At 45.8% G+C, this 27,507-nt stretch overlaps 1 protein-coding gene and 1 long non-coding RNA gene across 4 annotated transcripts in view; one reads left to right on the top strand and one right to left on the bottom strand.

The window, feature by feature from the left end:
* PCDH15 (protocadherin related 15) overlaps positions 1-27,507 on the top strand; it is a 2,278,876-nt gene that overhangs the window by 1,895,837 nt on the left and 355,532 nt on the right. The gene's annotated exons all lie outside the window — the stretch shown is intronic.
* Positions 1-27,507, bottom strand: part of LOC135056490 (uncharacterized) — a 72,569-nt gene that overhangs the window by 4,073 nt on the left and 40,989 nt on the right. Inside the window, exon 4 of one of the 2 annotated variants that reach the window (XR_010243989.1) lies at positions 3,810-3,914. The exons of the other annotated variant lie outside the window; for it this stretch is intronic. This is a non-coding gene — a long non-coding RNA (uncharacterized LOC135056490). The remainder of the gene's footprint in view (positions 1-3,809; positions 3,915-27,507) is intronic. 2 annotated transcript variants of the gene reach the window in all.

Genomic DNA, 27,507 nt, shown 5'->3' with positions numbered 1-27,507 from the left:
AGTGTGCTGGGCTTTTGAAAGAGGCTGCTGTCTGCTGTCAGGTCGGGGTGCAGACCCGCCTCCAAGATCCTGGGCCCGGGAAATTAGTACCTGCTCCCCACCCACTCGGTGCCATTGTGTGTTTCCATACAATAGTATGGGGACGTATATTCATCATTCTCCAAAAAGTGACAGTTTGACTGGAGGTACTAACACTGACTGATGACATTAGCCTCTGAGCCTTGCTCCTTCTTATGGGATTTAGGGCTGGACTGTGAAAAGTGTGATCCATTCAGATCCCTCCACTTCCTCTGATACTCACTATTTGCATGCATGAACTAAGTTAATTCAAGAAGTAGCTTTCCTGTCACCGGAGGAATATTACATTTCTCCAGTAGAATTGTATCTGCTGCTGCAACATTTGGTTAGTCAACTAATTTGTGTGGGTTCACCACATGTCATGATGGATATATCCCTATATACAGACAATGCTGTGGTATGGAGATTGTGTAGATGTTGCCTTTTCACTCACCTAAGATGTGAAGAATGAGATGAAGGATACTTATATTAAAAGCATACTTGTATTTTCTAAATTGATCATTCCAGGAAAAGCCTAGAATGGAAATGCAGCTAATTGATGATGGTGATGGGGCAAAGTACTTTCTAATGTCACTATGCATGCATCTATGAACAAGGGAGGGATCCAAAATTATGAGATTCTCATAGAAACACATCAAATTGTGGCCCCTCTCCCCCCTCTCATGGACCAGCGAATCACTGCATTATGCTCCCTGACCCGGGTCTGCAGTGTATAGTGGTTTCCAGAATATGGCTTGCATTTTGTAGTTATAATTTGTACACACTGTGTTTTATAACTGTAGCAGTCAATAGGATACTTCCTGTATAGTATATTGATCACTGTGATGACACGATATAATACTTAGCTTGGTAGGTAGGTGATTGATGCAGTGTCTAGTGCTTAAATCAGTTCCAAACACATGTTCTCCAGTGAATAGATGAAATGGTGCTTTATTGTCAGCATTTAATATAAGTAAACATAAAATAACAAACAGCCTAGCCCTGTGTAGGGCACTAGCTCACTGCTTTACTCCTCACTTGGCAGCAAGTCTGCAGATGAAGTCTCTCTCATATAAAGTCTCAAAGTCTTGCCAGCTTCCCATACAGGGTACCACAGGCTCCGCCCTGGCTTGGCTCACTGCCACAGCTCCACAGATGCAATGTCAGAGTCTGGTGGTCTTCCCTGTCTTCTACAAGTGAAGACACTGGCCTCATGCCCTCCTGTGGCTTCCAAGCACACACTGGTCTTTGACTGCAGATCCCCCTGGACTCTGTACAAAGGGCAGTTCTTCTGACTGCAGCAGTCTTCCAGAATGACTCATTCTCCAGCTTCAGCCATTAGGTGTTCTTACACCTGCTTTTTCTTGTATGTGCGGGTGGATCCTTCCAGCCCCACAATGAAAAGGCTGCTCATCAGTGCCATCTTTGGTGACACTGCCACATCATTTACATAATCCCTGTATTGTATATTGGTCACTAAGGGGAAGATTCGATTGTCTGTGATGTGCCACCATGATGTTGAGCTGTATACATCACGGTAGAATATAGTAGCCCAACATCTATGGTGTGCAAGAGAAAATTATCTCTGTTTCTGGCTGCGATGTGCTGTCACCCAACCAATCAGGAAGCTCCAGGCAATTGCTTAATGTTGAGTTCCTCCCTACTGTACTTCAGATATCACTAGTATACTCTCTGTATTGTGTAGTGCCCACTAGGATGGTTTCTGTATACCTGTCAGTATATTAGGCTCTGCAATTATTGGTCAGATGGGACTGTGTTGTTATTTAAAAGGGATGGTATCGGGACCCCATCGCTCGGGATGCCAGCAGGCAGAATACCGAGAAGAGCATCCCGACATTCAGGATTCCTACACCAATGTGGTAAATAGTTAACACTAATCCCCAACCCTCTCTAACCCTCCTTACCCGCAGCCTAATCCTAACCCCCCTCCACACAGCCTAAGCCTAACCCTCCCTCCCCTGCAGCCTAACCCTTCCCAAAGGTGCCTAAATACTAACCCTCCCTAAAGCCTAAACCTAATCCCCTCCGAAGCCTAAGATTAACCCTCCCCCAGCAGCCTAAACCTAACACTCATCATTGCTGGCCGCTGCTGTCCATCGGGCTGTTTGAACAGCCGAGTGAAGCACTTTCCACAGTCTCCTACTGTGGAAAGTCCTTCACCCCCCACCCCCCTCCCTGTGAACATCAATGGGCACAGGGAAAATATCTCAGTGTGTATATACTGAGCTATTTTCCTACCAGCGATGTTCCCGATAATCACTGTCCATAAATGGTGGGCAAAAATGCCTAGTGTGTGTTCACCTTAAGATTCTAAATACATGATTATTGATCGTCAATTGATTCAGGAAATGTGGTCATGACTCAAACTGTACCATGAATTTTACACTAGTGATTTAAGAGTTCTTTCACCCATAATGTATACAGTATTGTTTCCAGGTACACTGTATATTTCATGATATAGATCTAGTTTTATTTAGTCATTGTTATTCTGGATTCTTGCTTGAGGTTGACAGCAGGATACATGATGAAGTCTAACATTCCAGGTTTCTTAAGCACTTTCTAAAATGCAATTTACATATGTCCTTTACTGTCAGGTAGTAGAATTAATACTCCTTTGTGTGACACTGTTGCTACAGGCATAAAAATAGAGCTAGCAACTTTAGGTCACAAGTCCCAAAAAGAACGAGGTCAGCACTCCCATAATAAGGCAGCGGTGCAAAAATTAGTATGCACTTTTGTAAACTGGAGAATATCAAAGTCAACTAAAATAAAAGCAATGCAATAAAGATTTTGCTTTGAGGCAAATGACCTATGAAAAGGTATTACAGCATTTCATAACAATTATTCAATGTTCTAATTTTATTATGCTTGATGAAATGGAAATTTACGGGTATATTCAATTGATGTCAGATCCTTTTCGATGGAAAGGATCCGACAGTTCAGTATTCAGTTTGAGGCCAAATCAGACAGGTTTTGGCCATTTCCGACAATGTCAATCCAACTTTTTTTTAAAGTCGGATTGACATTGTCGAAAATGGACCAAAAATCTGTCAGATTTGGCCGCAAATCTTACAAAACACGTGGATCCGTGGCTAATCCGCTGATCCACGTTTTTTCCAAGTCGGAATTGCTGACAAGTCGGAAAAACGGCAGCCCCATTGAGTAGGTCGAATCATGATTTGACCTAAAAAAGTCGGAAACTGCCATCTTTCCAATTAGACGGTAGTTCCAGCAAGAATTGAATAGACCCCTTATAGTGTATGTTTTTGGATAACTGACAAACCATACTCCCCACAAATCTTAAAATCCTTTAAGATCCCAAATGAAAGGTCACATCTGTTTTATTATACATAACAATATAATAAGTTACTTAAAATATATCGAGCAGAAAATAATGGAAACAAAACTAAAAACTGTTGTACAACATTCATATATCTGCTGTATGTGATGGTTTATGTGTTACCTAGTTGTAAGGTTGAAAAACACAGCGGTCCATAAATTCGGGTTATAATTGTGTTGAACAAAATGAAGGACTCACTTGCTATCCCAAAATATTAACTAAAACCATTGGCTGAATCAGTTCTCCATAGTGTTCTCTACTAAGTACATGTATCTACAGATGCCATTCCTTGTTAGAAAGCCAACCAAAATATTTTTTTAAATACACTTGGTGAATTTTTTATCTTCACACTGTGCTAAAAAGTTCCACATCTTAATGATCCTTAGGATACCTTTCCTACTGTATAATGAAGGTAGAGCTTCCAGTTGCAGTGAATGCTTAGTCTCCTATATGGTACTTGGCATGAAAGGTTTGTTAGATGAACCTTTGTACTGACCTGCAATAAACGTATTTAAACATATCAGTAAGGTCACCACTAAGGCTTCTTTTTATCTATAGCAATTAATCCTAGTTTTTAATTGAACCATTCCATTCCTTTAGCAATCAGTTTGCAAACATCTGAACCTGCTAGAGTTCTTCTATGTACAGTGAGGGGTTGAAGCTTGTATCCCATATTATACTATTATACATGTTATTCAAGATGTGGTTTAACCTTTGACCTATGCAAATGGAAATATTATATTTGAATCACATGCATTTAACCTTCTTTTTATACTGTACATGCCTAGATTTCATTATACATTGAAGTTGTTGCTTCTCACTATGTGTTGTTACTCTGCATTCCATAAGTTGGTATTTCATTTGATTTTTCTTATTCCTACTACATTGAGAAGCTCTGAGTGCCCAGGTGAGCCCTCTCCTCCCTTATCCAAGTGCTGAGCCCCTTCCACCCTCCATATATTATGTCAAAATTCATAATGTCAACATGAGACTGTTGACATGGTGGCAATATCGACTGTGAGAAGATCACTGGAATAGTGGTGGAAGGCAGGTATATTTGCCCCAGGTTTCTTACCTTTGTTTTACACCCCAGGAATATTGTGTTGGTTCTGCTGAAAGCTTTTCGTAAGAACCAGATTAGAATCCTGGGGTTGGATGTGAGAAGAGAGGTTGGGTTCTCCATACATTTAGGCCCAATTTGGGTCTTTGGGCTTTTAGCCTCACAGTTGGCTAATTTGGGCTTTCAGCTCTATGTGTTAAAAGGCTGTCAAAACTTATTGTAATTGTTTTTTAGTGAGTTAGGAATTATTCTGTGTATAGTTAGCATTGGATGGCAAGGTATTTATTTTGATGTTTATTTCTATTTTTCTGCACAGTAAAACTGGTTGAGGCCAGTTGGACCAAACAGACTTGTGTGTCCTCTCAGCTGCAGCATCCTGCCATCTAACCCAGAAGTTGGTACCTGTTCCCATGACCCTGTTACACAACATTTTTCAGGAGCAAACATTTATGTTGTTGATATTTTAACCATGTCAACATCATAACAATCAACATTCTTGTGTTGATATTGTGAATGTCGGCTTGAAGACTACATAACCTTTGAACATGGAAGCTAATAACCCTACCAATTTATTGGCAAATACTCTGTGAGAATGCAGCGTGGGAACATACAGAGACAACACTTTTAGATAGATAAAGTGAAGAGAGATAAAGTATCAACCAATCAGCTCCTGCTGTTTTTCAAACACTTGGGCAGATGTTCTGTACTAAGATTTGGAGAGTGATAAATTGGAGAGAGATAAACTACCATCTAAAAGCTCCTGTCATTTTTCTAACACAGCTTGTAACATGGCATTTACGAGCTGACTGGTTGGTACTTTATCATTCTACAAGCATTAATGCATATGGCTCATTATGATAGACATTGTCACTCATTCTCAGGGGGCGTTTTAAGATAGGAGGGGGCCCGTGTGAAGACTCTGGTTGGGCCCCCTCCTCTCCACAGCACTGTAGGCTCTGGCATTGTGCCGGAGTCTACTGCGCATGCACAGGTCTCCGGAAACATGGCGCCTGCCATGGTCCAGAGACAAATTACCTACCCAATATGTGTGGCGGTCATTTTGGAAGAGATTGTTGCAGCAGCTACTGTGGCGCAAGACTCTAGAAAGGTAAGTATAACACAACATGGGTGCAGTATGTACAGTGTGGGCCCTCTCTGGATCCAGGGGCCCGTGTGCACCGCGCACATTACACCCATGGTAAAAAATGCCTATGCTTATTCTGTGTTTTATATTGCTGCCTAGACTAGCCTATTGTTAGTGCAGGACCTGCTTTTAATGTGTACGATACTGTTATTACTACGGCCCACAGTTGGTGTACAACCTTACATTTAAGTGCAGTTTTCACCTGCTAGTTTTCAGCAACGTGTTGTGGTAAATGGAACTTTTTCGAATTGGACTGAAATACTAAGTGGCGTGCCACAAGGGTCTTGATCACTATTGTTCAACGTTTTCATAAATGATCTAGAAGTAGGTCTAGAGAGCATGTTGTCATGTTTTGCAGACTGTGTAAGGTTATAAATTCTAGGGGGGATGCTGAGTCTCTTCAGAACAACTTATTTAAACTGGAAGCATGGGCAGGAAAATGGAGAATGAGGTTCAGTATAGACAAGTGTAAGGTAATGCACTTTAGTAGCAAGAACAAAAATAACACCTATATACTAAATGGGGTAAAATTAGGGGAATCTGTATTGGAAAAAGACTTAGGCATTCACAGAGATAACAAACTTAGCAGTAATATCCAAAATAGGATTGCAGCAAATAAGGCAAATAAGGTATTAGCATGCATAAAGCGGGGAATTGATGCAAGGGATGAGTGTGTTATACTCCCATTGTATAAATCACTAGTGAGGCCACATCTCGAATACTGTGCACAACTATGGACACCTTACTACAATACGGATAAACTAGAAAAGGTTCAGAGACAGGCGATCATATTGATTAAGGGGATGGAGACGCTAGAATAGAAGGAAAGCCTTGCTAATCTAGGCATGTTTACACTGGAAAAGAGGAGATTAAGAGGGAACATGATTAATATTTACAAATATATAAGGGGACAATACACAGAGCTTGCGGGGGATTTGTTTTTAGTAAGATCAACACAGAGGACACGTGGACATCCACTTAGGTTAGAGGAGAGGAGATTTCGCACACAGAGACAAAAAGGTTTTTTCACAGTAAAGGCAATATGTATTTGGAAGTCCCTGTCTGAGAGAGTAGTAATGGCGGACTCGGGGGTAAATTTACTAAGGTGGGAGATTTTTAGAACTGGTGATGTTGCCCATAGCAACCAATCAGATTATATATATTATCTGCTAGAAGCAGCTAGATAAATGGTAAGTAGAATCTGATTGGTTGCCATGGGCAACATCACCAGTTCTAAAAATTTCCCACCTTAGTAAATTTACCCATCGGTCATCACTTTTAAGAATGGGCTAGATAAATTCCTAATGGATAAGGATATACAGGGTCATGGTGGGTATATCACGCACTATAGTTAAAAAAAGAAGAATAAACATAACGGCCATCATTCACAACAAATAAGATTAATCCTAAAAATAATACAGTGTAGGAGACCACTAATAGGTTGAACTCGATGGACAAATTGTTTTTTTCAACCACAGAAATTATGTCAGCCTCCTCATCTCCTGTGGGAACACAGAGAAAGTGAATGCCTTTGTGTAAGTATGATGATTCCTATGTCTGTGTCTTTGTAAATATGCAGTGGGTGTGTCTGCTGTGTGTGTGTGTGTGTGTGTGTGTGTGTTATATGTGAGTTTATGTATGTACTGTATGCTAGTGAATGTATACACTTTTGAATACCCTGCAGCAGTGACGTGCGGTGAGGGCACTGACTGATGAGGCACTGGAGCACCTTCCCCCCCTCAACAAATGCAATCTGTGTGAGGAGGGCAGGGCTGTGTGTGGTGATCTGAGTGGGGGGGGGGGGAGCTGTGGGGGGGGGGCTGTGAGAGGAGGGCAGAGCTGTGTGTGAGGATCTGAGTGGGGGGGGCTGTGTGAGGAAGGGAGAACTGTGTGTGGGGATCTGGGTGGAGGGAGAGCTGTGGGGGGTTCTGTATGAGGAGGGTAGGGCTTTGTGTGGGGATCTGAGGAGGGGGTGTTTGAGGAGAGGAGAGCTGTTTGTTTACCTTTCATTAGATGGCTGTGGCTGGGGGAGGTTCCTCCATGGTGGCAGGTTCCTTTGGAAAGTTGCTGCAGGAGTCAGGGCCGGCCAGGCAGAGGATGAATGGAGTTAGGAACAGCCAGGCCAGACACACTGCCTGGCAATTTGGTGGAAGTTGTTCAGCGTGGTGGCTGAGGCAGGCTCCAGCCGCACTACTCTCCCTGGGGCCCTCCTCTACTTTCCTACATGCAGCGCAGGCAGACACTGAGCCTGCGCTGCAGTGAGGTTGTTTTGCTGTGGACGCTGCAGCACAGTCCCAAGACACTGGTTGATTGGTGGTAGTGTTTTTTTGGGTAAGCGAAAATATATTTTGGCGCCCCTTAGTGTAATATGTACTGGCGTGGTTTCATGGGGAAGAGGCATGACCACAGAATAGTACCAATTCACATTACACCTCACAGTAGCGTCAGTTACTCACATTACACCGCACAGTAGCTTCCGCTAGTCACATTACACAGCACAGTAGCTACCGCTAGTCACATTACACAGCACAGTAGCCTCCTCTAGTCACATCACACTGTACAGTAGCATCAGTTACTCACATTATACCGCACAGTAAGGACTGCTAGTCACATTACACAGCACAGTAGCCTCCTCTAGTCACATTACACCGCACAGTAGCATCAGATACTCACATTACACCACACAGTAGCGTCTGCTAGTCACATTACACAGCACAGTAGAGTCCGCTAGTCACATTACACAGCACAATAGCCTCCTCTTGTCACATTACACTGCACAGTAGCATCAGTTACTCACATTATACCGCACAGTAGGGTCTGCTAGTCACATTACACAGCACAGTAGCGTCTGATAGTCACATTACACTGCACAGTAGCCTCCTCTAGTCACATTACACCGCACAGTAGCATCAGATACTCACATTATACCGCACAGTAGTGTCTGCTAGTCACATTACACAGCACAGTAGCCTCCGCTAGTCACATTACACCGCACACTAGCATCCGCTAGTCACATTACACCGCACAGTAGCCTCCGCTAGTCACATTACACAGCACAGTAGCCTCCGCTAGTCACATTACACCGTACAGTAGCCTCCTCTAGTCACATTACACTGCACAGTAGCATCAGATACTCACATTATACCGCAGAGTAGCGTCTGCTAGTCACATTACACAGCACAGTAGCCTCCGCTAGTCACATTACACCGCACACTAGCGTCCGCTAGTCACATTACACTGCACAGTAGCCTACGCTAGTCACATTACACCGTACAGTAGCCTCCGCAAGTCACATTATACCACACAGTAGCCTCCACTAGTCACATTACACTGCACAGTAGCCTCCACTAGTCACATTACACTGCACAGTAGCATCAGTTACTCGCATTATACTGCACAGTAGCATCCGCTAGTCACATTACACTGCACAGTAGCATCAGATACTCACATTATACCGCACAGTAGCGTCTGCTAGTCACATTACACAGCACAGTAGCCTCCGCTAGTCACATTACACTGCACAGTAGCCTCCGCTAGTCACATTACACCATACAGTAGCCTCCGCAAGTCACATTATACCACACAGTAGCCTCCACAAGTCACATTATACCACACAGTAGCCTCCACTAGTCACATTACACTGCACAGTAGCCTCCACTAGTCACATTATACTGCACAGTAGCATCAGTTACTCGCATTATACTGCACAGTAGCATCCGCTAGTCACATTACACTGCACAGTAGCATCAGTTACTCGCATTATACTGCACAGTAGCATTCGCTAGTCACTTTACACTGCACAGTGGCATCAGTTACTTGCATTATACCACACAGTAGCGTCCGCTAGTCACATTACACAGCACAGTAGCATCCATTAGCTTACATGTTACACTATACTAGAGCCTCTTTTACACATAATGCCATGGTATAGCCCCTTATACAGATTACACGTTGCCCACCATTAGAACTGGCACTGACTAGATAAACTAGGCTTATATATAAATGGCATAACTATTGACAAGAACACTGGGGGTGGAGAGAGAGAGGGGGGTAAGAGAGGGGGGAGGTGGGAGAGAGAGAAGGGGGAGAGAGAGAGAGAGAGAGACAGAGAGAGGGGTGAGACAGAGGGGGGTGAGAGAGACAGAGAGAGGGATGGGAGAAAGGGGATGAGAGAGAGGGAGGTTGGGAGAGAGAGACAGAGAGGGGTGGGAGAGAGGGGGTGAGAGAGAGAGAGACAGAGAGGGTAGAAGCAAGAGAAGGAGAGACAGACAGAGAGAGACATGGTGGCTCTGACCTTCTCTGACTTCTGGACATGGTGCCCGGCGCCCGCTGTGATCACGGTACCTGCAGCCTGGATAGCAGCGTGAGACAGGTGGCCTTGATAGAGAGGGAATGAGAGCAGCCTGTATACAAGGCGAGAGGGCGGCTGCAGCGCAGCATGAGTGACGGTGACTCACTCACTGTCAGCAGCGATGGGGATTCGGTGAGACCGGACCAATTTCCGTAATGCCGGACTGAATCAGCTCCCTGCAGCGACCTCTGCCACTGGGAAGCAAAAACAGTGGGCAAAGGGTCATTTATTATTAATTATTTATTTATGCTGCATTAAAAACATTTGCCCCCTCTTATGTAGCCTGAATTATATAGATAGCTGCTGGTGCTGCAGCTATCTCAGTACTCTGCCCTCCCTCCCCCTACCCGATTGTAGCAGCAGCGGGGTAGGTAGGAGGCTGTCAGCCCTGCACAGTGTTCCCCCATGTGACAGCAGTAAACAGACAGCACCACTGTGTAGGTCTGACAGCCTTCTGGCAGTGCAGGAGCAGCTTCGAGCGGGGAGCTGGGAGGATCTCTCCGTCCCTGCTGACAGCCCATCGCGGACATGCCGCTGGACGGGGCGTACTTACACAGCTCCCCAGTGGCAGGAGGTCACTGCAGTGAGCTGATCTGCTCCGGGTTTCACTAAATCTCGCAGCGGCGCGTATGCGTCGGGCCGGCACTGCTCCCAATGCTGCCCGATCGCAGAAGCTGGTCAGACACAGGGGTGAGTGAAGGCCACTGAGGGGACACTTATGTCACTAGGATTTAGAACCAACCTTGCGGGGATGTCGTGATGGGCAAATCAGAAACTGATCCGGCGTCCCAATCCGCCCCTGCCACTGGCTAGCGGATCCAGTGGATCCGCTGGGCCAATCACATCTGGGGGACTGACAGGGGTGGGCATTCATCGGGGCTGAATGTACGCACCTGTCATTGAGGCACCAGTATAGGTGCTGCTTCCCCATGTATTTTCAATGGGCTTTCCCAGCCCATTGCTTCACCCTTCCCCCTGCCCGCCCCCCGCTGCCCGGACTTTTAGTGTTAGCAGAGGGAGGCACCTCACCTGCTGCCTCACACCCTCTGATGCAGCCATAGTAACAGGGGGGTAATTATTAGAATAATAAAAGAAGATATTTATCACAGAATCTGTGATATAAATATCTTCTTTTTATTATTTTAATCATTATGACAGGGGAGGCACTACCTCCCCTGCCTTCGCTGACTGCACGTCCCTGCTCTGCAGGTGCTGGCAAATTAGACTTTTTAGTCGGTTTATCTGTTTCATTTTGCACTTTTTGCTGCATGTGTATGATATATATATGACTATATTTGTGTGTGTATGTATACTGTGTGTGTGTGTGTGTGTGTGTGTGTGTGTGTGTGTGTGTGTGTGTGTGTGTGTGTTTGTAAGTATAGTGTGTGTGTGTATGCTACTGTATGTATATATATATATATATATATGTGTGTGTGTGTGTGTGTGTGTGTGTGTCTGTCTGTATATATATATATATATATATATATATATATATACGGAAACCCCACCAGGAAAATCCTGCGTTTGCCCCTGCAATACATTCTGTTGCATGCTGGGGGCCGCCCAGCATGCAGAATAGCCTGCCCAGTGGCTGCGAACGCACTTTACTTGTGATTGCAGCAACCGTGGATGACCCCCTGCAACTCCAGCTAGACTGCGTATGCAGGAGGTCCACCGCCATATTTTAGATCAGTGCGGCTGCGTGTGATGTCTCAGAGCCGCCCCAAGAATGCCGCCGAACCCACTTCGTTTTCTCTGTGCCACCTCCGCAATGCTCTGTCGCCACCCACCACCCACATGTGAACGCCTTTGCCTGTCAATCAGGCAGAAGCAGTGGCGTAACTACTGCCCCCGCAGCCCTCGCGGTGGCTTGGGGGCGAGGGGCTGCGGGGGCGCTGCCACTGATTTAGAGCGTCCGCATGTCAATCTGCTGTCTCCTCTCCCTCCCTGCTGTAACGGGACACGGAGGGCACAGCGCGCCGCGCGCGCCTCTCCAGTGTCCATCCTGCGTCTCCGTCCGTCTGGTCTAATAATGGAATTGCCGTTCGTGAGCTCTGATTGGCTCACGAACCGGCACTTCCTTTATTAGACCAGAGAGACGGAGATGCAGGAGGGACATGAGAGAGAGGCGCGCGCTGTGCCCTCCTTGTCCCTCCTTCACAGCAGCGAGGGGGGGGGGGACATGTATGGCACTGAGGGGGCATGTATGGCACAGGGGGCATATATGGCACTGAGGGTATATATGGCACTGAGGGGGCATGTATGGCACAGGGGGCATTTATGGCACTGAGGGGGCATGTATGGCACAGGGGACACTGAGGGGGCATATATGGCGCTGAGGGGGCATGTATGGCACAGGGGGCATATATGGCACTGAGGGCATATATGGCACTGAGGGGGCATGTATGGCACAGGGGGCATATATGGCACTGAGGGGGCATGTATGGCACAGGGGGCACTGAGGGGGCATATATGGCACTGAGGGGGCATGTATGGCACAGGGGCACTGAGGGGACATATATGGCACTGAGGGGGCATGTATGGCACAGGGGGCACTGAGGGGGCATATATGGCACTGGGGGGGCACTGAGGGGGTATATATGGCACTGGGGGGGAAGTGTGGGGGCATATATGGCACTGAGGGGGCATATATGGCACTAGGGGGGTACTGAGGGGGATATATGGCACTGCATGTGTACCTGGCACATGGGGGGGCTATATTTAGCACTGGGGGCACGTGAGCACCTGGCACTGTGGGGGAATATCTGGCACTGGGGGCATATGTGGCACTGGGGGAGGGGGGGCTATATTTGGCACTGGGGGCATGTGAGTACCTGGCACCGTGGGGGAATATGTGGCACTGGGGAAATATGTGGCACTGGGAGCACAGCCCTAGCAACAAGCACTACCCCCTAGCAACGAGCATGACGCCCAGTGCATGAAACTCCTGGCAACGAGCATGACACCCAGTGCATGAAACACCTGGCAACGAGCATGACACCCTGAGCATGAAAACCCCTGGCACCGTGCATGGAACCAAGAGCATGAAACCCCTGGCAACGAGCAGGTAATTTAAAAGTAATTAGAAGCCTTACTGTAGGACTTAATGTGTAATGGGCATTACGGTGTGTGGCATAATGTATCACGGACATTGCGGTATGTGTCATAATGTGTCACAGGCATTACGGTGTGTGGCATACTATATCACGTGCATTGTGGTATGTGGTATAATGTCTCAGGGGCATTGCAGTGTGGCATAATGTATAACGGGCATTGCGGTATGTGTCACAGGTATTATGGTGTATGGTATACTATATCACGGGCATTGTGATATGTGGTATAATGTCTCAGGGTCATTGCAGTGTGTGGCATAATGTATCACGGACATTGCGGTATGTGTCATAATGTGTCGGGCATTACTGTGTGTTGTATACTTTATCACGGGCATTGTGGTATGTTGTATAATGTCTCAGGGTCATTGCAGTGTGTGTCATAATGTGTCACAGGCATTGTATGTGCTATAATCTATCAGGGGCATTGCAGTGTGTAGCATAATGTATAACGGGCATTGCGATTCCTGTTGTCATGTGTCACAGGCATTACGGTGTGTGGCATAATGTGTCACGGGCATTACGGTGTGTGGCATAATGTGTCACAGGCATTACGGTGTGTGGCATAATGTGTCGGGGGCATTATGGTGTGTGCATATTGTGTCATGTGCATTATTGTGCGTGGAATAATGTCTAAGGGCCATTGCAGTATGTGGCATAATGTATACTGGGCATTACTATAAGGAGGAAAAATGACAAATAATGTAAGGGGCATGAATCAGGATTATTTTTCTTTCCAGTGGTGGCTAACGTCTGGGCGTGCAGGTTGCAAAACTGGGGTATAAGGAAGTCTTTTCCTGCAATAACACACCCCTTTATGCAAAACCACGCCCATTCCAACGAAGTCACACCCCCTTTTTTCGGCGCGCGCATGTTTGTCCCTTTCATGGTGCCAATTATGGGGGATGGGGGATTGGGGGGGGGGGGGGGGGCGCCGAATAATTTTTTGGCTTGGGGGAGAAAAACTTTTAGTTACGCCACTGGGCAGAAGCATTCACGGTCAATGCAATCACATCTCATTCAGCAGCCATGTATGCGCAGGACACCACCGCCAGGGTTATTGTGGTTGAATCGCTCAGCTTTGCGCTCCATTGTAACCAATGGTGGGAACTTTCAGGTCAGCGGTTGACCGAAAGTGACCTCACCGCTGACCTGAAAGTTCCCACCATTGGTTACAATGGAGCGCATAGGCGCTACATTGTAACACTGCCGTGTGCCGCCTGTCATACAGTACAGGAGCACACAGCCGATCAGGAGGGTGCCACAACGTGGCGCTCCCTGATTGGCTGAAGAAACCCACTTAGACATCAGTGGGTTTCTGGCATTCGGGGAAAGGGGGCCCATGTGAAAACATGGGTCCCCTTTCAGTTCGTGGTCGGGTGTCCGTTGTTTTTTTTTTTTTTTTCAAGTACGTGGATTACAAAAGGATTTACTGAGGAGCCGAAAACACTGGATTATGTGAGTATAATTTTTTCTACAGGTACACCATGGATTCTACTGGAGAAGAGGACCGACCTGCGTGGGAACATAAGGTAAGTATGTGTATATGGAGGTGTGGATGGATGTATTAAAGTTATACTTTCAAGGTGTGTGTGTGTGTTGTCTTTATTGGGGTATTTTTTTTTGTAGTAGTAGTACAGGTACCAGCGGGACCGTTTTTCCGCCGCATGCTGGTACTTGTGGTTCTCCAAGTACCAGCTTGCGGTGGAGGCTTGCTGGGCCTTGTAGTACTGCTACTAAAAACAATATCAATCACTTTTCACAAAGGCTATCAGCCCCCCATCCGCAGCCCATTGGATGGGGGGGGACAGCCTCGGGCTTCACCCCTGGCCCTTGGGTGGCTGGGGGGGGGACCCCTTGATTGAAGGGGTCCCCACTCCCCCAGGGTACCCCGGCCAGGGGTGACTAGTTGGATATTTGATGCCACGGCCGCAAGGCACTGTATAAAAGTGACCCCCGGCTGTGGCATTATCTGTCCAGCTAGTGGAGCCCGGTGCTGGTTTCAAAAATACGGGTGACCCCTACTCTTTTTGTTCCCCGTATTTTTGGAACCAGGACCAGGCGCAGAGCCCGATGCTGGTTGTTTAAATATGGGGGAACCCCTGTCCATTTTTTCCCCATATTTCTGCAACCAGGATCGGCTCAAAGAGCCCGAGGCTGGTTTGTCTTAGGAGGGGGGACCCCACGCAATTTTTTTTCAGAACATTTAGAACATTTCCCCCCCCTTACCACTGAAAAACATGCACGGATCTCATGGATCCGTGCATGCCTATACAAACACGTGATAAAAGAGCAGGTCTGTTTTTTTAGCAGTTTTTCACGATTTGTATTTTATCACGGCAGTGTTTGGCAATTGTCGGCAGTGTTTGTGTTTTGCACTTTTTAGTAAATGACCGATTTCTACCAAATTGCAGGCGTATTTGACCGATGGTGTATTGATTCGTGATTTTTTCCTAGGACTTCCAAAATATTACGAATGCCCTCATCACTGCCGTGATTTATGCTTAGTAAATTACCGAGATGACACTTTGAAGAAAAAACGGCATCTCGGTCAAAATCGGGACTTTAGTAAATATACCCCATGGTGTTTAGCAATTTGTTGCAGGCTAATAAATGCCACAAAAATGGTAATTTAATGGTGTTGCTGGAGAGAACTGAGTGTCACATTTTACCACGCAGGACCCAAAAATTAAAGCAGTATATGTACTGTACATACTCATACCTCCCAACTGACCAGTTTTTCGCAGGACAGTCCCATTCTTTTGGGGCTGTCCTGCTGTCCCACCCGCATACCGCAGTGTCTTGCAGTGGGGAGGTGCAGAGTTGGGATGCCCCTGTCAAGCAGAGTAGCGGTTATAGATGCTGTGCGCACAGCATCTATTCACAGGAGACAGAGGGACTGTGGGCATGCCAGCAGCTCACAAAGCGCTTGGGCATGCCACCTCAGTGACTAAAACGGGGCATGGCTCGTGATTGCTGTACTCCCACAAAGCCACTCCCCATTTTGAAAAGGCCACACCCTCTTTCTGTTCTCATGCGGCCGAGCTGCAGGAGAGAGTCCCCCCTCCTTATACATCTTCGCTGTTGAGAGGTATGCGTACTTCCCTTCTGTAACTCCCCCCTCTGTGTGCCACATGGCATAAGGTGCATTTGGAGTGATACACCTCCCATTACCCAGGCTAGCGCTCTGAAGTGTGAGCAATAACTGGGAAGGGGTCCCTGCCCATACAGTCACACATATAGCACAGTTATATCTTTGACTCTCACTGGCTTTCTGCATAACTCTCTCCTGGCCTCTCTCTCCTCGGATGTTATATGGGCATTGTGGCAACCAGAGCCATAACTAGACATTTTGGTGCCCTGTGCCAGGAAGAGCAATAGTGCCCTCTGCCCCCTACATTTTAAATAGAGACAGCGCATTGCCTTTAAGAGTGAGCCAAAAGGGGGCATGGTCTTGTAGGAAGGGGGCATGGCCACACAATAGTACTCCCTATTATAATTATGCCAGATAGTAGTAGTGCCCTTGCTACAAGTCAAAGCATGCCCCATGAATTCTTGTTTGCCAGGACATGCTGGTTCCAGAACAGAAAGACATAGGTGGCCTCCAAAACCCCAAATAAGTCAGAAGTAGGCACCTGCTGCTTATCAGCTCTGGTGGAACCACAAGTTCAAGAATGCTCTGCCATGTAATGTCTCTCATAACACTATGGGACTTGTGGTTCCACAGCACCAGGTAGCAGGTAGCCTGCAAAACTCATAAGAACTCTGAGGTAGGCAATAGCTGCTTTCCAGCTATGGTGGAAGCACAAGTCCAAGCATGTATTACATGACATGTCTGTCAGTGCATGATGGGTCTTGTGGTTCCTCAGCTTCAGGATCCAGGCACCTCTCTCCCCTCATCTTCCTCAGGACCAGTACAAAGAGCCCCCGCCACTTGCTGCTGTTCTACTCACTAAAAAAGTTATAGTTGTGCAGTGACTGCTGCATGATCCTGGCATCATGGGATACTGCCAGCCCGCTACCCAGAGCTCAGGCCACTCACTGACAAGTACAGGCTGGGGCAAAGGGGCTGCTCAGGTGCAGCTCGGGACGTCGCTGCTGGCCATTTGCTGATGCTGTGTGAATGTAGAGTCAGTGCTCTGCTGCCAGAGTGTTTTCCATGGGAGCAAAGTACTATGGAAGTGCAGGTGGTCAGTCACTGCCCACTCCTTGCTGCAATGTATATTAGTAACTCTAAGCCTGCCACTGCTACTAATACACATTGCAGCAGGGGTGTGGAGTGGGGGTAGTGGTAATTACATATCCTGGTGGTGGTGGTGGCCAGCTCTGCCCACATGGCATCTGCACTGTGGGCACGGCACCATTGGCACCACCCTAGTTATGGCCATGGTGGCAACTGCCACAACTCAATCCTTCTCCTCCATTGGGAGAGCGTAGGTGCTTCCTACCTGCTCCCAAGCTCCTAGATGTATCCCAAAGGAATAAAAACCTGTCCCTTTTATAGATTATGTTATATTACACATACCTCCTTTTGATGATAATTCTATTTACCACAACCCTTTTTTGGTCCAACAGTTTGGCCACCCCCTTTTTACTGCAAACCCTCCCAGGGTCTCAGACATGCAGTATTTGCACTGGGCAGAAATATTTAACACTGAAAGGGTTGTTCAATCCAAAAACATCTCTTAGAGCAGGGATTTCCAACCACAGTCCTCAAGACACACTAATACCGCTTTCAGTTTACAGACCCAGGTCGGATCCGGCTTTTGAACCCAGGACCGACCCGGATCTGAGCAGGCTCAGACCCTTTCACATTGCATCTTCGACCCGGGTTTGTTCCTTTCACACTGAACCTGGGTCACCCATGTTAAACACTGTGATGTGATTTAAAATGGACTTTTCTGGCTCACATTGATGAGGTTCCAAAGGAAATGAAAGGAGGGGCTGGTGATGCATAAACAGCAAATCAGCACCTTTTTCTGAGACCCGGGTTGAATATCCTGGATCAGAGACTTTCACACTGCACAATGACCCGGGTCCGACCCATGTTTAACCCTTCTTTTAACCCGGGTCAACTTGGCAACAACCCGGCAATAACTCAGGATATTTTTGCGATGTGAAAGGGGTATTACAGTCCAGATTTTAAGGATAGCCATACTTGAGCTGACTTAATTAGTTCCTGAGTTATTTTGATCTAACCATTTGTGTTCAGGCATGGATGTCACTAAAATCTGGAGCCTGATTCAGACCTGATTGCTGTGCTGCAAATTACACTGTCCTGTGATCAGATAGTTGCCACCCAGGGGAGGTGAATAATTGCCCCATGTAAGTGTTCAATTGCATGTGTATGCTGTGCGAAAATTAATCTCAGTCAGCGGACAGCTGCAAAACCGTTCGCATCACACTCACCATCGAATGTTTTTCTCATTCTATGCAGTCTGTGCGTAGCTCAATATTTACTCCTACAGTGCGATAGAAACAGGCTGATCAGGGCCAGAGCTGACGTCTCACACCCTCCCTGAAAATGCTTGGGAACACCTGCATTATTTCTTGACACTCCCAGAAAACAGCCAGTCACCACTCACAAATGTCCTCTTCCGGTCAATGACTTTGTGAACAGCAGTGCAATCGAAATTTTCACACCATCCTGTCGCTGCTTGGCGATGCACGTGTGCATTCCGGTGTATACGCAAGTTGTTCGATAATCGCCCGCTGTGCAAAAACACACAGCAGCGATCAGGTATGAATCGGGCCCTTGGACTGTTAGTGTGCCATGAGGACTGTGGTTGAGAATCCCTGCCTTACATAGTGTTATACTTCTAAAGTTTCCCCATAAAGGGGAGTGGGAATTATCATTTAACCCAATCTTCAGATAGTACTATCAAGCAGGACACATTAATGCCTTTTGTCTAATTAGCACAATGAACCCACTTATGACCTCTCAGCACTCAAGGGGCAAGATATACTAATTATAAAGATGAGGTAAAACCACTGAAAACTACTATTTTTAGAGGTGTACTGCAATACATATAGTATTCCTTGCTTGTATTAAAGGTTCAAGACCCCGGCTTTCGCAATCCCGGCAGTCAAAACACCGACATCGGAATCCTGAAGGCAAGTTTAGCTGGGATGGTTAGGATTTGGCCGCGAAGGGGAGGACAGGTTTAGGCGCTACCTGGTTGGATTTAGGGTTAGGCACCACTGGTGGGAGGGTTAGGGTCGGGCTGAGGAAAGGGGGGGTTAGGTTTAGGCACTAATGGGGAGGTTAGGGTAGACTGCGGAAGGGGGAGTAGTAGAATACTATCTAACTTCTGTTGGGATCGTGACCATTGGGATGTCGGCATCAGTATTGTGACTGCTGGCATCCTGTCTGCCGTGATCTTATACCGATCTCGTATTAAAAAGGTACAGCAGTCCTCATAGAATTCTATAAGGCTGCAATGTGTACGATCTCAGAAAGTTCCAGAAAGTGAAACTTGGTGTAGCTTCTGAACAACAGGCAACATCATCCTAAAGAACAGTACGGGCAGCAAGTTAAACTTTCCAGAGCTTTTTTACAAGAATCCCCCAGATTGGGATCTGATGGATCCTTCTGCATCCCTTGCCTATTGTGCAAGCCAGTTGCTGCACATGTGCAGTAGAACTCCCTGGTCCAAAACTCGGAAGTCTTCTCTTTACAAGGGACAGCTCTTACCAGAATTGATGCATCCTGCCTAAGGTATTGCTCTTTACATGCAGCTAACTACACTCTTTATTGACAGCATCTTTCTGACAGCCAGCAGAGAACCCACATCAAGCAATTTCAACATATGTGGCATCTATCTGTAAACTCGCAGCTTATTACATATGATTTTTATTCACAACACTAAATGGCAACTTCTGGTGAAATGTATTTGAAAATTACAGTTACTGGTGAATTTCCAGCAATGTTGCTTTTAAAACAACCACAAGATTGTAGCTCAGCAAAAAATTGCAGAAAAAAATTACATTTGAACAGATCACACTCCATTTCATTTCCTCCCCAGTGTCACAATATAAAAGGAACAAAGTAACATTGGCTTACTTGTAGGTACAGTGGAGGGAAAAAAAAAATAGTCAGCAACATTGGGGTGTGCAACCAAAACAGACCTCTGGAAGTGAAAAAGTTAACGTGTGTGTGTGTGTGTGTGTGTGTGTGTGTGTGTGTGTGTGTGTGTGTGTGTGTGTGTGTGTGTGTGTGTGTGATGTTGTGTTGTTGTTGTATTTTTCCCGAAGTGTAGCATCCTGATGTTATTTTTGCCCTTCTAATTACAGGGTTATTCAATCTAGATAATAGGAAGACATGTTATTGTCTTGTTGAATAGTTCATTATGTATAATATGTTAGTATGAGTAATTATGAAGCAGTTCCAACTGAATGGTGGCATTGAGTAATATGAAGGTACAAATCATTATGACATGGTAGGCAACAATGCTTTTATAATTCTCTCTTTGAGTAATTTACTGCATGTAGAACTGTGTCTGGTAGAAGGTTAATTTTTTTAAACCTTTATATTTAAGGTTGCAGAAGCTATGTAACTGTACAGCATTACTGAGCTGTTTGCTTTTAATTATTTTATTACAGAATATTATAAATATAACAAGAAAAGGGAATTCATTAAATAGGTTAACAATGGCAAATAAAGCAAAGGGGGGTATACAGTCACCTGCAGTAAATTACTACGGGTAATTTGCCCGGATAAGCTATCCAATTAGCCCCGATAAACTGGTGGGGGCTGCGGCTTAAAGGCAAGTACTCACTGGCCGATGTGGGAGAGATGTGTGCTGAGCATGCGGGGGGAGACGGGGGGGTGCTCATTTCACCCAGCGGGTGAAACGAGCGACCTGCTAGATTGGCCTGCATGCAGGCCAATCTAGCACCAGCGATAGCGTTGCGTGGAGCTGCGCATCGCTATCGCTGTGGGGGGTACACATGGAGCGATCATGCTTAAAATCTAAGCAATCTAGTCAATTGCTTAGATTTTAAGCAGCGATCGCTCCGTGAGTACCCCCCTTAACACGGATTTTGTTTCACCTACCTCAGGCAGATAAAAACAAATCCCTGAAAGCAGCCCTGTTGTCATGCGAATAGATAGATAGATAGATAGATAGATAGATAGATAGATAGATAGATAGATAGATATGTGATGCCCCACTTATAGTGAGAACATTTACTGTTTATTTGTAAATACTGCCTTTTTATACATTCTGTATTAACTATAAAGTGCTGCCTAGCGTGACAGTTAGAGGTCACATGTGGTTCTAGAGAGAAACTGGCTCATGCTGGTTAGTGTGACAGTTGCAACAGCCATCTTGGGGACTGAAAGAAAAGAGAGAGGTGTCTCGCAGCTTACCAGGTACTTTCCATGGTCCCGATGTCCCGTTACAGTGACTCAGCTGCCTGGTCATCACGGCCGCATCTCGGGGGAGCATAGACATAGAGCCATCTACAGTGCAGCCAGGCAGCTGAGCACACCACTATACAAGTACCAGAGAGGTTGGTAGCAAATCGCCCATCACAGACCAGTACTAATTTCTAGCAGCAGCACTTTTTAACACTTTAGGGCACAGGTTCTCAAACTTTGTCCTCGGGACCCCACACAGTTCATGTTTTGCAGGTCACCTGTAGATTTTTTTAAATGTGACAGTTGGTGATACACAGTGCAGCTGCCGGGTGACCTGGAAAACGTGAACTGTGTGGGGTCCTGAGGACCGAGTTTGAGAACCACAGCTTTAGGGGAATAGCGAACAGTATAGCTAACAATTCCGGAGGCAGCCCCTCTAAGGCTGTTAGGAGAAGGGTGAAGAAACAGATATAGGGTGGAATTCTGATCTCATTGTGGGTCCCTGCACCCATGCACGCCAGCCGGCAGCAATTCAAAGTTGCTCCCGAAGGGCATGAGAACTTCATTTCAGCTCGCTACCCCCTGGTGTTGGTGAGCTGAAATGCGCAAAAAGTTACCCATTTGGGCGCGATCAGCACAATAAGGGGATCAATTGAATATTGCCCAGAAATTGAATTCCCCCATATTATCCAGTAAAACAGAAAGTGTAACATGTGACTTCAAACCAAGAGACAGTGACAGGAACATATTGAAAGCTCTTTAGTCAGCAACCTCCAAGATTAATATTGAGTTTAGAGACCTTCTGGAGCAATCTAGGAAGGGGACTGTTGCTAATGAATTGAGGAACAATAAAGTGTCAACTGAGAGTAGCTCAGGGAGCTACAATTAATACAGTCCAGGAAAAAGAACAGTAGCTTCAGTGTTGAAAGTATTGTATCAGTTTTCAGACTTTACTAACTAAAAGAAATCCCAGACTCAGTAACTTAGTTGTAATATACAGAGAGTCTGAAAGTTAAAGAAAATGCAATAATGAGGCTTAATCAATTAAACTGCTTTATCATAATAAGGGGCCCCAAAGGTTAAAGTTATTTATATGTGACTGTATTAATCTATGTAGTATATTGTTAAAATTGTAAGCTGTTGTTACTTTATTCTAAAAATTCTTCATTATGTGCAGTGTGAATGGTTCTGCTGTGGAACCCATTTATTAATAGGCATAGCATGAGTGCATATGAGTAAAACAAGTTAATTGATTGTATTGTAAGTCATGGTAACTAACCCAAAATTCTTTCAGTAGAAAAGCTTTATACAGACAGGTTCCAGTTTCATTAATACAACTTTATTGTTCTGTGTAGAATTTAATTGAGTAACTGTTAATTGGACGTTTTGAAACCCCTAAGCCAGTGGTCCTCAAACTGTGTGCAGGGTGCCACGGGACACTTGAAGGGGCGCCTCAGGTTGGTTGTCCAGGAACAATTCAAACTTTTTATTGTCTATGTAATAGGAAAAACAAGTGCTTGTGGATGTCAATCATAACATATGTGGACAAACAGAAGCAAATCTTGTTCCTTACCACATAACTGAACCTAAGGATGACATATAAACATAATTAACTTAATTTAATATTTTTTTCTAAATTTTCTAATACGAAACTTTTGGCCTAGGGTAGCCGTGAAAAAAACATCTGATACTCTAGGGTGCCTTGATTCAAAAAAGTTCGGGAACCAGTGCCCAAAGCTTTAAATTGTATGCAAAAATTTTTACATTTTACAAAAAAAAATGTATCTGGGTGTTACAGATATATAGAGAGATACAGTAGATAGATCAGATAGATATTGTTAATTCAGTGTGTATGCACTAGCAATCTCCCCTAATTAGCAATCAGTGATATAGCGTTGTTTGCTAATTAGAGGAGGTTGGACAGTGTGTACGGGGCGATAGATAGATAGATAGATAGATAGATAGATAGATAGATAGATAGATAGATAGATAAAATAGATAGGTAGATACAATAGATAACATTGATTTGTGCGTGCATGGTGTGTGCCTGCTGCTTCACATACTCTGCCCACATTTGGCATACACCACTGAGACACATGTACATTCCCCAACCCCTGTATTTGTTCTCGGTGAACACTAACAGTATGTTGCTTCCAGGGGCAGATTGACCCACCAGGACACCATGACGAATTTGATGGGCCAGTCCCATATCCCCCTCAGCCAGGCCAATTCACATTCAGGCTGGGCTGGCTCACGCTGCTTCCAGTACTTGCTGTTCATTGGGACGCAATCCGGAAGTTAGACTAGCGGGCACTTCCAGGTGCACCTAGCTGTGAAAAGTGGTGAAGCTGTTCTACCAACGGGGGACCTGGAGAAAGTTAACCAGCCCAGCAGCATCCTCTCCCTGGCTCCAGCCAAAGGTCTCTTCAACGAGCCCGGCCCGGGAGCAGCAGCAAAGCGATGATCGGAGCCGGGATCACTACACCCGCCACCACCCTAGCTCCCACACTCTCACTGAATTGGCCACAGCGGCAACTGAACACTGAAGGGGACCTGGCAGAGAGGTTATTTTTAATGACATTATTTGCATTATCATGATGGTGTAAGGGTTAGGTCATCCCCGGTCACAGTGTATGGTTTGGACAGGAGCAGGATGTACCTTATTCTCAGGATGTCAGCTGATCAGACAGCACTCACAGCCAGCCCTGGGACAATCTCTAATGCAACATCCTTCATCCCTATAGCTGTTCAATGTCCGTCCATGATGATGGGCCTATTTATGTAATGCGGTGGCTACGTATGTAATGCGGTGGCCACGTATGTAATGCTGCGGCTACATATGTAATGTGGTGGTTATGTATGTAATATGGTGCTATTTGCTTCTATGAGGAAGTGAGTGACAATCTTAACCAGGGAAAAGCAGTGGCTGTGGTCTACTTAGATTTTGCAAAAGCCTTCGATACAGTGCCTTACAAAAGACTGATCATCAAATTAAAGGAGCTTGGCCTAGGAAAAACTGTTTGCACATGGATAAGTAACTCGCTGGATAATAGGGTACAGCGAGTAGTGGTCAACGGGAAGTCCTTAAGCTGGACATCAGTAGTCATCGGAATACCACAAGGGTCTGTACTACTGTTCAACATATTTATCAATGACCTAGAAATAGGCCTTGAAAGCACAGTGTCAATCTTTGCAGATGATACTAAACTGTGTAGGGTAATTAATTCAGAAATAGATGTGGAGTCTCTGCAGAATGACTTATCTAAACTTGAAATCTGGGCGTCTAAATGGAGAATGAGGTTCAATATAGAAAAATGCAAGGTTATGCATTTTGGGATTAAAAACATTCTTGCATCCTACATATTAAATGGGGAAAGTCTAGGGGTAACAGTATTGGAAAAAGATTTGGGGGTACTCATTGATAATAGGCTTAGTGGGGGTCATTCCGAGTTGATCACTCGCTAGCTAGTTTTAGCAGCCGTGCAAACGCTATGCCGCCCACTGGGGAGTGTATTTTAGCTTAGCAGAAGTTTGAACGCTTGTGCAGCCGAGCTCTGCAAAAACAGTTTATGCAGTTTCAGAGTAGCTCTGAACCTACTCAGCACTTGCGATCACTTCAGCCTATTCGTGTCCGGATTTGACATCATACACCCGCCCAACGAACGCCTAGCCATGCCTGCATTTTTTCAGACACGCCTGCATTTTTGCAAGCACTCCCCGAAAACGGTCAGTTGACACCCAGAAATGCCCCCTTCCTGTCAATCTTCTTGCGGCCGTCAGTGCGACTGAAAACTTCGCTACATCCTGTGCACAACCACAATGGACTTTGTACCCGTACGACGCACGTGCGCATTGCGGGGCATACGCAGGCGCAGAAATGCCGATTTTTCACCTGATCACTGCGCTTTGAAAATCATCAGCGAGCGATCAACTCGGAATGACCCCCTATAAGTAAGGTGCTAGCGTGCATAAAACTGAGAAATGAGACATGGTACGAGGATGTAATCCTGCCGCTGTACAAATCATTGGTACACCCGCACCTGGAATATTGTGTTCAGTTTTGGGCACCACTGTATAAAAAAGACATCAGTGAACTCAAAATGGTTCAAAGGCAAGCTACTAAATTGATTAAAGGGCTAGAGGGACTGGATTACGAGGAAAGGCTTACTATGTTGAATATGTATACACTGGAAAAGAGACGTCTAAGAGGAGACATTATTAATATCTTCAAATATGTAAAGGGGCATTACAAAGAGTTATCAGAGGAATTTTTTTATTAAAAGAACTCTGTTTAGGACACATGGGCACTCGCTGAGGCTGTAGAAGAGAAAATTCCATACACAATGGAGGAAAGGATTCTTCACTGTTAGGGCAATAAGAATTTGGAATTCCTTGCCAGGGATGGTGGTAATGGCGGACTGTAAATGCATTTAAAAAAGGATTGGATGAATTTCTGATTGAAAAGGATATCCAAGGTTATAATTTTAAAATATTGACATTGATAATCCGGGTGTAACATGATTTATAGTTGTTAACTATTCATAAAACATTTCTTCAGCCGGTACATTATAATCATCTCAACTTAATACAGAATACAGGTTGAACACGATGGGCATTTTGCCTCTATTCAACCTCAATTACTATGTTATTTGCGTAATCAGGTGCTGTACGTGTAATGTGGTGCTATTTGTATAATGTGGTGCTATACGTGTCGTGCGGTGCTATACCTGTAATGTGGTGCTATACCTGTAATGTGGTGCTATACGTGTAATGGGGTGCAATTCGTGTAATGTGGTGCAATTCGTGTAATATGGTGCAATTCGTGTAATGGGGTGCTATTCATGTAATAATGTGGTCTCTATGTATGAAATCAGGGGCAGATTGGCCACTGGGAACAGATTCCTCTGCGCTGGTCCCCTGTGTCTGTGTTTCACTACTTGTGTGTGCTCCCTCCCTGTACTGTGCTGTATGTAGTGTGTGCCTCCTCCCTTTACTGTGCTGTATGTAGTGTGTGCTCCTTCCCTGTACTGTGCTGTTTGTAGTGTGTGCTCCCTCCCTGTACTGTGCTGTATGTAGTGTGTGCTCCCCCTCCCTGTACTGTGCTGTATGTAGTGTGTGCTCTCCCCTGTACTGTGCTGTATATAGTGTGTGCTCCCCCTCCCTGTACTGTGCTGTATGTAGTGTGTGCTCCTCCTCCCTGTACTGTGCTTTATGTAGTGTGTGCTTCTTCCCTGTACTGTGCTTTATGTAGTGTGTGCTCCTTCCCTGTACTGTGCTGTTTGTAGTGTGTGCTCCCTCCCTGTACTGTGCTGTATGTAGTGTGTGCTCCCCCTCCTTGTACTGTGCTGCATGTAGTGTGTGCTCCCTCCCTTTACTGTGCTGTATGTAGTGTGTGCTCCCCCTCCCTGTACTGTGCTGCATGTAGTGTGTGCTCCCCCCCTGTACTGTGCTGTATGTAGTGTGTGCTCCCCCTCCCTGTACTGTGCTGTATGTAGTGTGTGCTCTCCCCTGTACTGTGCTGTATATAGTGTGTGCTCCCCCTCCCTGTACTGTGCTGTATGTAGCGTGTGCCTCCTCCCTTTACTGTGCTGTATGTAGTGTTTGCTCCTTCCCTGTACTGTGCTGTTTGTAGTGTGTGCTCCCTCCCTGTACTGTGCTGTATGTAGTGTGTGCTCCCCCTCCCTGTACTGTGCTGCATGTAGTGTGTGCTCCCTCCCTGTACTGTGCTGTATGTAGTGTGTGCTCCCTCCCTGTACTGTGCTGTATGTAGTGTGTGCTCTCCCTCCCTGTACTGTGCTGTATGTATGTAGTGTGTGCTCCCTCCCTGTACTGTGCTGTATGTAGTGTGTGCTCCCCCTCCCTGTACTGTGCTGTATGTAGTGTGTGCTCCCTCCCTGTACTGTGCTGTATGTATGTAGTGTGTGCTCCCTCCCTGTACTGTGCTGTATGTAGTGTGTGCTCCCTCCCTGTACTGTGCTGTATGTAGTGTGTGCTCCTCCCTGTACTGTGCTGTATGTAGTGTGTGCTCCCCCTCCCTGTACTGTGCTGTATGTAGTGTGTGC

Source organism: Pseudophryne corroboree, chromosome 3 (genome assembly GCF_028390025.1).
Source record: "Pseudophryne corroboree isolate aPseCor3 chromosome 3, aPseCor3.hap2, whole genome shotgun sequence".
NCBI lineage: Eukaryota > Metazoa > Chordata > Amphibia > Anura > Myobatrachidae > Pseudophryne > Pseudophryne corroboree.
This window is presented reverse-complemented; position numbering and strand designations above follow the sequence as displayed.